Source organism: Cynara cardunculus (assembly GCF_001531365.2).
Source record: "Cynara cardunculus var. scolymus isolate 2C chromosome LG 8, CcrdV1, whole genome shotgun sequence".
Taxonomy (NCBI): Eukaryota; Viridiplantae; Streptophyta; class Magnoliopsida; order Asterales; family Asteraceae; genus Cynara; species Cynara cardunculus.
Window position 1 is genome coordinate 1,129,337 of NC_037535.1, and position 1,455 is coordinate 1,130,791.

The window sequence follows — 1,455 nt, forward strand, 5'->3', positions numbered from 1 at the left end:
ATTAATTAATACAAATTTTTGACCAATTTATCCTTTGAACAATTGTTCATACACATATTAATTAATATATTAATTAAATTATTGTTTATTTAATHTCATTTAATAATAACCGTTAGATGAGAAAATGAACGATTAAGATGAGTTAGCATACTTTGCACAAAATATTGGGTTAGTATTTGAACCAGCCCCTATATATATATATATATATATATATTGATTAACCTGAATATCCAATCCACTGTGCGAGCGGACTAATCTCAGAATGACCACTTGCTTTACAGATAGCCCGGAATCACCGCATTCGTACTTCCGTGGCCACAAAGGGATTTTTATTTCTCATTGAATTTGAACATGGGACCTTCAGACACTTTTAATCTTTGGAGCTCAAACTTAAATCAATCAGACATCACCATTGTGGTTCATTTCAGCAATATTTATCTTTTATAATTACTTTAGAAAAAAGTTCAGATTTCTATAAATCCATTTTTTGCGTCGTGGGGAAAGACTGGGATTTTACTTTTTTTGGTTTAAAAGCATGTGGGAGGATTTTGTGAACAAGAGAGAAAACAACGAATAACAGGTTTGGATAAAATCATTTGAATCGCACTGGTGTTTATTTGACCTGATATGTTCAGATATCACAAAATTAGCTCGAGAATGATCTTTGGAGTAAGTAGTGGACATTTATTATACGGTAGTTAGAAACTGCTTACACGTATTAGAAATCAACTCGAAAGTACTCGAGAGTCGGAAACTCCTGAAAGTCAAAAACCCATCAAAATCAAAAGCTTCAACAATCCCGAGTTCTAGTTAGCTTATATGAACGTTACACCATATCTCCAAATCTATCTTAATTATTAAGGCCATGTTCTTATGTGAAATAAAATGCATGAAATATACAGAAATTAATCAAAATGCTCATTTTCAGACTTTAGATTCATCTCTTATCATTTATCTCCCAATATTTCAAAAATGTCAGTAGGTTCGCCTGCTAATTTACAGATGGGTCAAAGTGTACAAAAGAGGTTATTGAACCAGGTCTACAAATGCATGAATCAACTCTCTGGTGTTATTTGCATATCTTTATCTAATTTACAGATTTGGTCCCTGCACTTGCATGCATGTCTCAGAAACCTTGTTTTACATTTTGACCCAATTGGAAATTAAGAAGATGCCACTTACGGGAACCGGGTTGGGTTCACGTGAGACCAGCCTGTTTTCGTGAGACCCGTGAGACCATATTTTTACACGTAAACTTCACAGCAAAAACGCTGTGAAGGTTTAAAAAAAGTCGAACATTCACAGCAAAAAACACTGTGAAGGTTTTAAAAAGTTACCTTCACAGCATTTTGCTGTGAARTTTCAAGTGTAAAATGCTGGTCTCACGGGTCTCACGAAAACAGGCTGGTCTCACATGATCCCAAGTCTACGGGAACCTAGTGATATTTTTAAAAT